The sequence below is a fragment of the Phyllobates terribilis genome, unplaced genomic scaffold, assembly GCF_046119375.1.
Source record: "Phyllobates terribilis strain yellow unplaced genomic scaffold, ASM4611937v1 Scaffold_9__5_contigs__length_417890890, whole genome shotgun sequence".
In the NCBI taxonomy this organism is placed as follows: Eukaryota; Metazoa; Chordata; class Amphibia; order Anura; family Dendrobatidae; genus Phyllobates; species Phyllobates terribilis.
In genome coordinates, this window is record NW_027362769.1 from 260,217,398 (window position 1) to 260,229,977 (window position 12,580).

The following is a 12,580-nucleotide window of genomic DNA, read 5'->3' on the forward strand; positions in this document are numbered from 1 at the left end:
GGACTCATTGGGCGAATCGCTCTGGAACTGAAATCGGAACTCTCACTGACAAATGCCCTATCTGAAAGTCTGATAAACGTCGGAAAAATGACTAAGTCCAAAAAAATATTTTTTTTCAACTTTTTTCAATTTTACCCCCGTGGGATATATATTCTACCCACACACATTTGGAACTCTCCTGGGGTACCCTCACACATATTATTCCCTCATTTAGTGGATATTTTCACAAAAAAAGTGAAATTTTCAAAAATCCAGAAAATTGGCTGAAAATGACTAAATATCAAGGACTCATTGGGAGAATCGCTCTGGAACTGAAATCGGAACGCTCACTGACATTTCCCCTATCTGAAAGTCTGATAAACGCCGGAAAAATGACTGAGTCCAAAAAAAAAATTTGTTCAACTTTTTTCAATTTTACCCCCGTGGGATATATATTCTACCCACACACATTTGGAACTCACCTGGGGTACCCTCACACATATTATTCCCTCATTTAGTGGATATTTTAACAAAAAAGTGAAATTTTCAAAAATCCAAAATATTGGCTGAAAACGACTAAATATCAAGGACTCATTGGGCGAATCGCTCTTGAACTGAAATCGGAATGCTCACTGACATTTCCCCTATCTGAAGGTCTGATAAACGCCGGAAAAATGACTAAGTCCAAAAAAAATTTATTTCAACTTTTTTCAATTTTACCCCCGTGGGATATTTATTCTACCCACACACATTTGGAACTCTCCTGGGGTACCCTCACACATGTTATTCCCTCATTTAGTGGATATTTTCACAAAAAAGAGAAAATATCAAAAATGCAGAAAATTGGCTGAAAACGACTAAATATCAAGGACTCATTGGGCGAATCGCTCTGGAACTGAAATCAGAACGCTCACTGACATTTCCCCTATCTGAAAGTCTGATAAACGCCGGAAAAATGACTGAGTCCAAAAAAAAATTTGTTCAACTTTTTTCAATTTTACCCCCGTGGGATATATCTTCTACCCACACACATTTGGAACTCTCATGGGGTACCCTCACACATATTATTCCCTCATTTAGTGGATATTTTCACAAAAAAGTGAAATTTTCAGAAATCCAGAAAATTGGCTGAAAACGACTAAATATCAAGGATTCATTGGGAGAATCGCTCTGGAACTGAAATCGGAACGCTCACTGACATTTCCCCTATCTGAAGGTCTTATAATCGCCGGAAAAATGACTAAGTCCAAGAAAAAAAAAAATTCAACTTTTTTCAATTTTACCCCCGTGGGATATATATTCTACCCACACACATTTGGAACTCTCCTGGGGTACCCTCACATATATTATTCCCTCATTTAGTGGATATTTTCACAAAAAAGCAAAATTTTCAAAAATCCAGAAAATTGGCAGAAAACGACTAAATATCAAGGACTCACTGGGCGAATCACTCTGGAACTGAAATCAGAATGCTCACTGACATTTCCCCTATCTGAAGGTCTGATAAACGCTAGAAAAATGACTAAGTCTAAAAAAAAAATTTTTAAAACTTTTTTCAATTTTACACCCTTGGGATATATGTTCTACCTACACACATTTGAAACCCACCTGGGGTACCCTCACACATATTATTCCCTCATTTAGTGGATATTTTCACAAAAAAGTGAAATTTTGAAAAATCCAGAAAATTGTCTGAAAATGACTAAATATCAAGGACTCATTCGGAGAATCGCTCTGGAACTGAAATCGGAGTGCTCACTGACATTTCCCCTATCTGAAAGTCTGATAAACGTTGGAAAAATGACTAAGTCCAAGAAAAAAAAAATTTCAACTATTTTCAATTTTACCCCCGTGGGATATATATTCTACCCACACACATTTGGAACTCTCCTGGGGTACCATCATACATATTATTCCCTCATTTAGTGGATATTTTCACAAAAAAGTGAAATTTTCAAAAATCCAGAAAATTCGCTGAAAACGACTAAATATCAAGGACTCATTGGGCGAATCGCTCTGGAACTGAAATCGGAACGCTCACTGACATTTCCCCTATCTGAAAGTCTGATAATTGACGGAAAAATGACTAGGTCCAAATAAAAATTTTTTTTCAACTTTTTTCAATTTTACACCCCGTGGGATATATATTCTACCCACACACATTTGGAACTCTCCTGGGGTAACCTCACACATATTATTCCCTCATTTAGTGGATATTTTCACAAAAAAAGTGAAATTTTCAAAAATCCAGAAAATTGGCTGAAAATGACTAAATATCAAGGACTCATTGGGAGAATCGCTCTGGAACTGAAATCGGAACGCTCACTGACATTTCCCCTATCTGAAGGTCTGATAAACGCCGGAAAAATGACTAAGTCCAAAAAAAAATTTTCAACTTTTTTCAATTTAACCCCCGTGGGATATATATTCGACCCACACACATTTGGAACTCTCCTGGGGTACACTCACAAATATTATTCCCTCATTTAGTGGATATTTTCACAAAAAAGTGAAATTTTCAAAAATCCAGAAAATTGGCTGAAAACGACTAAATATCAAGGACTCATTGGGCGAATCGCTCTGGAACTGAAATCGGAACGCTCACTGACATTTCCCCTATCTGAAGGTCTGATAAACGCCGGAAAAATGACAGTCCAAAAAAAAAATGTGTTCAACTTTTTTCAATTTTACCCCCGTGGGATATATATTCTACCCACACACATTTGGAACTCTCCTGGGGTACCCTCACACATATTATTCCCTCATTTAGTGGACATTTTCACAAAAAAGTGAAATTTTCAAAAATCCAGAAAATTGGCTGACAACGACTAAATATCAAGGACTCATTGGGCGAATCGCTATGGAATTGAAAACGGAACGCTCACTGACATTTCCCCTATCTGAAGGTCTGATAAACGCCGGAAAAATGACTAAGTCCAAGAAAAAAAAATTTTCAACTTTTTTCAATTTTACCCCCGTGGGATATATATTCTACCCACACACATTTGGAACTCTCCTGGGGTACCTTCACACATATTATTCCCTCATTTACTGGATATTTTCACAAAAAAGTGAAATTTTCAAAAATCCAGAAAATTGGCAGAAAACGACTAAATATAAAGTACTCACTGGGCGAATCGCTCTGGAACTGAAATCGGAACTCTCACTGACATTTCCCCTATCTGAAAGTCTGATAAATGCCGGAAAAATGACAGTCCAAAAAAAAAAATTTTTTCAACTTTTTGCAATTTTACCCCTGTGGGATTTATATTCTACCCACATACATTTGGAACTCACCAGGGGTACCCTCACACATATTATTCCCTCATTTAGTGGATATTTTCACAAAAAAGTGAAATTTTCAAAAATCTAGAAAATTGGCTGAAAACGACTAAATATCAAGGACTCATTGGGCGAATCGCTCTGGAACTGAAATCGGAACGCTCACTGACATTTGCCCTATCTGAAAGTCTGATAAATGTCGGAAAAATGACTAAGTCCAAATAAAAAAAAATTTTCTACTTCTTTCAATTTTACCCCCGTGGGATATATATTCAACCCACACACATTTGGAACTCTCCTGGGATACCCTCACACATATTATTCCCTCATTTAGTGGATATTTTCACAAAAAAGTGAAATTTTCAAAAATCCAGAAAATTGGCTGAAAATGACTAAATATCAAGGACTCATTGGGTGAATCGCTCTGGAACTGAAATCGGAACGCTCACTGACATTTCCCCTATCTGAAAGTCTGATAAATGCCAGAAAAATGATTAATTCCCCAAAAAAATTTTTTTCAACTTTTTTCAATTTTACCTCCATGGAATATATATTCTACCCACACACATTTGGAACTCTCCTGGGGTACCCTCACACATATTATTCCCTCATTTAGTGGATATTTTCACAAAAAAGTAGTGTTGAGCGAACATGCTCGACACTGCTCGGTTCTCGCCCGAGCATCACGCTACACGGGATGTTCGGCGAGCACCGAGCATTTCCGGGTTACTCAGACGGGAGCTCGGGTCTCCGCCCTGCATGTTTGGCGCTCTTTACAGAGCCAATGAACATGCAGGGATTGCCAGCCAGTCACTGTAATGCCGCAGCCATGTTGTTTTTGGGCATTACAGTGATTGGCTGGCCGCACAGCGTCACCTCGAGTATTTAAAACCGGGCGCCGCCATCTTGGACACAGTCGCTCCGGATCAGACAGTGTAGGGACAGCGCTGCTGATTTAGGGAGAAATATATCCTGCAAAATAGTTAGTGTAGGGTCTTTAAAGGCTGCCAGATCAAACAAACAGTCCTTCTCAGGACTAATATCCATCACAGGTATATCAGGCAGGCAGGTAGGCAGGCTGTATAGGAGACGCAGTGGTTATACCATCAAACGCTGCATTGCAGTACTGTGTGCTGCTCCTGTTGCTGAAATTGCTGGACTTAGCTCCAGGTCCCGGGGGCCAGGAAAAATCCTTTTTTTTATCTAAATCCTCTTTTTTTTTCCTCCTTCACAATGTACAAATACCCATCTTATTAACCTTTTGGTGCCCCCTCCCCTCAAAAAAACAAGTGTGCCTCTGATTTTTCAGACACAAATATATCTGTTGAAAATAGTCTGGTGTAGGCCAAAGAGACAGAGCGTGCTTTTGCTGTTCCACGGTAAAAAATCTCTATTATCCTGCTTTTTGCATTTTTTGCTGTAAAAAAAAAAAAAATAGTGTCTCCCTGATTTTTCAGACACAAATATATCTGTTGAAAATAGTCTGGTGTAGGCCCGAGAAATACAAGTGTGGTTTTGCAGTTCCACGGTACAAACCTCTGTATTATCCACTTTTGGGCCATTTGTATCTAAGAAAAACAGTTTGAGTGTGTCGCTCACTGTTCAGCCGCAAATATATATATATTTTAAAAAGCCTGGTATACACCAGTAAATTATTACTGTGGTTTTGATGTTCCTCGGTAAAACATCTCTATTATCCTGTTTTTGGCATTTTTTGCTGTATAAAAATAATAATAGTGTCTCCCTGATTTTTCAGACACAAATATATCTGTTGAAAATAGTCTGGTGTAGGCCAGAGAGACAGAAGTGTGCTTTTGCTGTTCCACGGTAAAAAATCTCTATTATCCTGCTTTTTGCATTTTTTGCTGTAAAAAAAAAAATAGTGTCTCCCTGATTTTTCAGATACAAATATATCTGTTGAAAATAGTCTGGTGTAGGCCCGAGAAATACAAGTGTGGTTTTGCAGTTCCACGGTACACACCTCTGTATTATCCACTTTTGGGCCATTTGTATCTAAAAAAAACAGTTTGAGTGTGTCGCTCACTGTTCAGCCGTAAATATATATATATTTTAAAAAGCCTGGTATACACCAGTAAATTATTACTGTGGTTTTGATGTTCCACGGTAAAACATCTCTATTATCCTGTTTTTGCCATTTTTTGCTGTATAAAAATAATAATAGTGTCTCCCTGATTTTTCAGACACAAATATATCTGTTGAAAATAGTCTGGTGTAGGCCAGAGAGACAGAAGTGTGCTTTTGCTGATCCACGGTAAAAAATCTCTATTATCCTGCTTTATGCATATTTTGTTGTAAAAAAAAAAAAAATAGTGTCTCCCTGATTTTTCAGACACAAATATATCTGTTGAAAATAGTCTGGTGTAGGCCCGAGAAATACAAGTGTGGTTTTGCAGTTCCACGGTACAAACCTCTGTATTATCCACTTTTGGGCCATTTGTATCTAAAAAAAACAGTTTGAGTGTGTCGCTCACTGTTCAGCCGCAAATATATATATATTTTGAAAAGCCTGGTATACACCAGTAAATTATAACTGTGATTTTGCTGTTCCACGGTAAAAAATCTCTATTATTCAGGTTTTGGTAGTTTTTTCCATAAAGAAAAACAGTAGTGTCTCCTGACTGTTGTGACACAAAAATATATCTGTTGAAAATAGTCTTGTGTAGGCCAGACATCCCAGTGTGGTTTCGCAGTTCCATGGGTCAAATCGCTGTACTATCCAGTTTTGGGCCTTTGGTATCTAAAAAAAAAGCAGTTTGAGTGTGTCGCTCACTGTTCAGCCGCAAATATCTCTATTTAAAAAAGTGTGGTATACCCCAGTAAACAATAACTGTGGTTTTCCTCTTCCACGGTTCTAATCTACTCTTTATTACCCTTTTTCCATTGATAGTGCAAGTGTAAGCTATTTTACTTCATTTACAATGGCCAAGGCGCGTGGCAAGGGAGGTGGAAGTGGACGTTCTGGTGATAGTTCGTGCAGAGGACGGGGCCGTGGCCAAGGTGAAAATGTTCCACAACCAACAGCCACATCTTCTCGCTCCCACTTCTTGACCGAATTACTAGGGAAGCACAGAACAACACCAGTATTGAGAACTGATCAGTGTGAACAGGTTATTAATTGGATAGCAGACAATACTTCCAGTTACCTGGGCACCACCACCTCCGGTCTGTCTTCCACATGGTCAACTCTTAGTAGCTGTGAGTCTCGACCGCATACTCCTCCTCACCCTGATGCTCCTTCCTCCCACCATGCCGAGTGTCGTCAGACAGCAAGTGATCCCACACTTGGACACTCTGAAGAGCTGTTCACTGGTCCATTGCCATATTTGGGCCCCTCGCCTGATACGCTTGAAGTGGTGGAAGAGGAGTTCCCATGTTGCGATGCCCAAATATTTGAACAGCCACGGCCACAGGAAGTCGACGTTGGCAATCTGTCACAAGAGGTGGACGATGACGAGACACAATTGACAGGAAGTGAGGAGGAGGATCGTGGTGCGCAAGTGGAAGAGGAGGAGGTGGTGGATGATCTAGTAACTGACCCAACATGGAAGGAGGACATGCAGAGTGAGGCCAGCAGCACACAGGGGGAGGGAGGCAGAGTATCCCAACAGGCAGGAAGAAGCAGTGTGGTGGCCGCAGACAGAAGGCAGGCAACCGTTTCCCGTAACACCAACACGAGGGACGTTGCCAGTACAAGCGGTAGGTCTTCCAGAGTCTGGAATTTTTTTAAAGACTCTGCTGATAACCCCAAAAAGGCCATATGTTCCACCTGCCATGCCAGCATCAGCAGGGGTGACAAAACTACCAGCCTGGCCACCACCAGCATGATCAGGCACATGGCAGCAAAGCACCCGATTTTGTGGGGCGAAACCCAGGGTCCACGACCAGTGTCAGCGGGTGTCACCACTGCTTCTTCCACTGTTGTGCGTGCAATAGAACCCCCTGTTGTGTGTGCAAGGCAATCCCCTGTCCATACTGCATGTAAAGATGCCCCCTCCTCTCAGTCTTCACTTGTTATGGCAGTTTCTCAAGACACAGCATCAACGTCCGTGTCCACGTCCCACCGCAGCGTTCAATTGTCCATATCCCAGACCTTTGAACGAAAGCGGAAATTCGCAACTAACGCCCCACAGGCCACAGTCCTAAATTCGCACATTTCACGACTGCTTGCATTGGAAATGCTGCCTTTTAGGCTGGTGGAGACGGAATCCTTCCGCAATCTTATGGCGGTGGCCGTCCCTCGGTACTCGGTCCCCAGCCGACACTATTTTGCCCAGTGTGCCATCCCCGCACTACACAAGCACGTGTCCCAAAGCTTCTGCCGTGCCCTCAACAACGCAGTTAATGGGAGAGTCCACCTGACAACGGACACGTGGACAAGTGCTTGTGGCCTGGGATGGTACATCTCTCTGACGGCACACTGGGTAAACATAGTGGAAGCTGGGACCCAGTCGGAACTTGGGACGGAACACATCCTCCCCACACCGAGGATTGCGGGCCCTATGTCAGTCAGAGTTGCCCCCACAGTGTACAGCTCCTGCGCATCCTCCTCCTCCTCCTCATGTTCAGCCTCCATCTCAGATATCACCACATCAGTTACAAGCTGGAAGCATTGAAGTACTGCCTCCGCCAAGCGGCAACAGGCTGTGCGGAAACTCATAAGCTTAGGTGATAAACCTCACACTGCTTGTGAGTTGTGGACAGCTGTGAAAGAGCAGGCAGATCTGTGGCTGAGACCGCTGAACCTACATCCCGGCATGGTCGTGTGTGACAATGGCCGTAACCTGGTGGCGGCTCTGAGGCGAGGTGAGATCACACACGTACCATGCCTGGCTCATGTGCTTAACCTCGTGGTTCAGCGGTTTCTTAAATCGAGTTGCCAGATCTGCTCGTGAAAGTACGCCGCCTGTCAGCTCATTTTCGCAAGTCGGCTACAGCTTCCACCGCCCTTGCTGTGCTGCAGCAGCGTTTGCAGCTTCCGGCACACCGACTAGTGTGTGATGTCCCCACACGTTGTAACTCTACCCTCCACATGTTGCAAAGGATTTGTGAGCAGAAGAGAGCAGTTGTGGAGTACCAGCTGCAACAAGGCCGTCGATATTCAGGTCAGACTCCACACATAAGACCTCAGGAGTGGACCTGGATGTCTGACATATGTACCATCCTGACAAACTTTGAGGAGGCCACCAAGATGGTGAGTGGCGATGACGCCATCATTAGTGTCAGCATCCCACTTGTCTGTCTTTTGCAACGCTCTCTGCAGAGAATTAAAGAGGAGGCATTGCAGCCAGAGTATGATGAGATGGATCAAGAAGCCGTAGCGGGCGATTACACACAGCCCAGACTCATCTCATCCCAACGTGCATTGGGGGACAATGAGGGAGAGGAGGAGGAGGAGGAATAACAGGAGCTGCTGTCATGCATTGTAGACGGTAGTACCTGTACAAGTGTCATACCGTCGGTTCAGCGTGGGTGGCCTGAGGACAGGGGGGTGGAGGAAGAGGAGGAGGAGGAGAGCATGGTCAGTCGTCATCTTGGTGAGGACACGGAAATCTTGCCCGTTACCAGTCTGGCACGCATGGCTGACTTTATGTTACGCTGCCTTAACCGTGACCCTCGCGTTGTCAAAATGTTGGGTGACAGTCATTACTGGTTGGTGACACTTGTAGACCCCCGCTACAAGGAGAACTTTCACTCTCTTATTCCTGAGGTGGAGAGGTCTACAAAAATGGGGCAACACCAGAAGGCCCTTGCTGCAGAACTCTTAAAAAAATTCCCATCTGGACACGCTAGCGGCAGAGGTCACAGTTCGTTGCCCAACCAAGGCGTACAGGCGAGAGAGATGCAACTCCAATCCAGCAGAGGCAGGGGAACACTGTCAATGATCTGGGACAGTTTTCTGACACCCGCCCAGCTTACAGGCCCTGAGGCGCGGGGTACTCTCACAAGGAGTGGAAAGTTTCAAAAGATGGTGAGGGAGTACCTTGCCGATCGTACCAGCGTCCTCCGTGGCTCCTCTGTGCCTTTTAATTATTGGGTATCCAAGCTGGACACTTGGAATGAACTCGCTCTGTACGCCTTGGAGGTCCTGGCCTGCCCTGCCGCTAGCGTGCTTTCGGAGCGTGTTTTTAGTGCTGCTGGGGGAATTATAACTGATAAGCGCACTCGCCTGTCAACTGACAATGCTGACAAGCTGACCCTTATCAAAATGAACAAGGGTTGGATTGGGCCAGACTTCTCATCACCACCAAATGACAGCAGAGTAACATAAAGTCAAATCCACTGTGTTATTTCGGGAGGTGTATTCACATGCACCGCTTCACACCCACACATGGGTATACGCTTCCTTGTTTCGGCTGTTTAATCTTCTTCTCCTTATCCTCAGCCTCCACCACCACTATACCACCAGGGTGCCAGCATTGCAAGTTCCTCCGTCCTAATTTTTGGCAGCTTTTGCTGGGAAAGCATAAGCAAATAACATGGGACACCCACTCCCCAATAATGGGACTTATGTTTGTAATTTGCTGTACTGCATGGCTCTTGTAAGGGTCATTGCAAGTTGCTCCATCCTAATTTTTGGCAGCTTTTGCTGGGAAAGCATAAGCAAATACTATGGGAGAACCACTCCCCAATAATGGGACTTATGTTTGTAATATGCTGTACTGCATGGCTCTTGTAAGGGGCATTGCAAGTTGCTCCGTCCTAATTTTTGGCAGCTTTTGCTTGCAAGGCATAAGCAAATACTATGGGACACCCACTCCCCAATAATGGGACTTATGTTTTTAATATGCTGTACTGCATGTGACGCGCCCCCTGGGCCGTGTGTACACGTGTGTGGGATACCCGGTGCCGGGTCTTTGGGGTCTGTAGTCTCCGTGGCGGTGACCCGGTCCCATGGCTCAGGCTGGTCAAACCAGTGGCAGTCTTTCTTAGGTTTTGACGTTAATTGTCTGACTGCGCCACCCGTGGATTGCGGTCACGGAGTACCACCGCTGTGAGGCAGACCGCTGAGGCTGGTGTTGTGTGCGCAGCATAGAATGGGATAACTCCCCTCGGGAGGAGTATAGCCTCAGGGCAGTGAGTGTGGATGATGGGGGTGATGGTGCACGAGCGCAGCAGGAACGACTCAGAGTCTTTGCAGTGCAGTTCAGGGTCTTTACTGATGATTATAAGGTAGACCCTCCCGGGAGTACTGGCTAGCATAAGAGGCCTGGTCAGTCTGTGAGCAAGCAGGAGTTCCCCTGGCCAGGTGGAGTTGTAGGCCTCCCCGTCTGTCTGCACTCTTCCTGGCTACCTTGCTGTAAGCGGGTAGAAGTAGCCCACGTCCCTGAGTGTACCGTGTAGTGCTCACCCGTATGGCTGGTGACTTGGGGCCTTCTGTTAGCCTCCGCTCCACGACGGCGGTGCTGGTCCCTTGCTTGTGACTGAGCCTCCGGGCTTCTATGGCCAGAGGACCTGAAATCCCCTGCCGGCTGGTTTCTGCTGCTGGATATATAAGTCCTCACAGCTTCGAACTCCTGTGTCCGGTTCCTATTGTCTTCTGCCAGGGCGAGCTCTGCTCAGCTTCCAGCCCCTGGTCTTTAACTCCTAGCTCCTACAGAGCTCCTTGCTGTTACTTTACCTTGCGCTCACTCTGACTCTGACTGTTCTCTGACTCACTCAACCCCGCCCTAGATCCAGTTTATAAGGGCAGAATTCTCCCCTCCCAGGACTGGGGCAGGAGGATGTTGCATGTTTAAGGGATCCTGACCAGGAAACCTCCCACTTGCTCTCCGACGTAATATCTCTATTACTGTGGTGACCAGACCCCTGGGGTGCCACACATGGCTCTTGTAAGGGGCATTGCAGTTCCTCATAATTTTTGGAAAGCCTTCCATTCACTGCTTAGGCCAACAGTGCACGGGAGACCCAGTTGCTATAAATCGAAAAAAAGGTTTAGTTAACACCCTCTGACTTCCATGTCATTTCCAAGGAGCATTGGAGTGGCTCGAAATTTTTGGTAGGCATTGCACTCACTGTATGCCCTATAACTGTGTAGCTGAACCGCTCCTTTTGTTACAGAAACATATCCTACAAGACATATCTGGTTGACTGGCCTGATATTGATGTGAATGATCCCTGTTCCTCCTGTTCTTTCTCCTTTGCCACCACCTCATCCATCATTTATCACCTGAAGCTTTGTTTTAACAGGAGTCATAGAACTGGGATAGTAGCAGGAAAACATCCAGCAATCCTCGGAGGAGGTAGGATATGCGCCAAAACTCGGACCACCTCAGGCCTAGCCGCTACTACATACATGCGCTTGCATTCCAAGGAACAGAAAGCTAAGGAGGTGGATGGCCTCATGATCATGAATAATTTACTCGTTGTGTAGGAGGCCGACCACTGCTGCTGTCTACCTTCTGAACTTTGTGTTGAAGCCTGATTGACCCAGGACCCGCAATCCTCTATGTCTGGAGGACGTGTTGCATCCCAGTGTCCAAATGTGTCCCGGCTTCCACAATATTAACCCAGTGTGAAGGCGTCAGTGAGATGGACCATTCCTGGCCACATTCACTTGTCCACGTGTTTGTGGTTAGGCTGTCCTTCCCACTAAATGCACTGGGGAGGGCACAGGTAATGTTTTGGTATGCGCGCTTGTGTATAAGGCGCACCGGGACAAATAGGGGCGGCTGGGGACCGTTTATGGGCACCCGGCCGCGGGGCGGCTGGGGACTGAGTATGGACACCCGGCCGCCCCCTGGCAGCTGGGGACCAAGCGTGGACACCCGGCCGCCGGGCGGCTGGGGACTGAGTATGAATACCAGGCTACCGATGCAGCCATGACGTGGTGGCCAGATTCCACCTCCACATGCCTAAAAGGCCCAATTTCAAGTGCAAGCAAGCTAGCAGTAAGGTATTGCAGCCTGGGGGTGGGTGGGTGGCAGGCTTTATACTTGCGGTTGTATTGCAAGTTATGGGGGAGGTACAATTGAACACTGCCCTGGGACAAGGACTTGAACGGGGATAGTTGCAAGTCTGCATCTTCTGATGCGGCAAGGATCACTTCTGATGGGCACACTTTTAGGCAGTGACCTGGGTGTCAGAGATGCTTCCAGGGGTCTTCCCCATGCTGATCCCATGTCTTTTTAGCACTGTATGCATGTGTCACACAGCACATGGCCAGATAAGGTTGTAAAATGTTAAAATGACATTTCCCGGTAAATAATTTTTTGTCACGGTTGAAAGCAATACAAACGTGCAAAAACACATAAAAAATGCGACTTGTGAACATAGCCCAAGGTGTGGAGGAGTATTTTTG